The sequence below is a fragment of the Moschus berezovskii genome, chromosome 3 (genome assembly GCF_049115385.1).
Source record: "Moschus berezovskii isolate FMDL1 chromosome 3, NW_MosBer_1.0, whole genome shotgun sequence".
Taxonomy (NCBI): Eukaryota; Metazoa; Chordata; class Mammalia; order Artiodactyla; family Moschidae; genus Moschus; species Moschus berezovskii.
Window position 1 is genome coordinate 103,012,942 of NC_142462.1, and position 315 is coordinate 103,013,256.

Consider the following 315-nt stretch of genomic DNA (forward strand, 5'->3'; position numbering starts at 1 on the left):
CCACTCTCTGCAGACGGCCAAGTTGAACGATCCTCAGGCCAGTCAAGATGCCCGCTGAGTCTTGTGGCAACTACTGGCAACGATTTCCGATTTCCACCCATCTTGTGCCCCGAGGCAGCGAGGTCACCGGAGCCCCCTGGCCTGGGCCTCTCCAGGCGCCGGGGACATTGAAGCTCCAGCTCCTCCTTTCTCGCATCCGTCCCCTCCTCTTCCCTCCCTCGGCCAGTCCCTCCCCCAGCCTTGGGGTGGTGGGGGGGGCGCGGGCTTGGCTCGGCGAGGCCCGTGCATTCCAGAGAGCCAGGCGAGCTAGAGCAA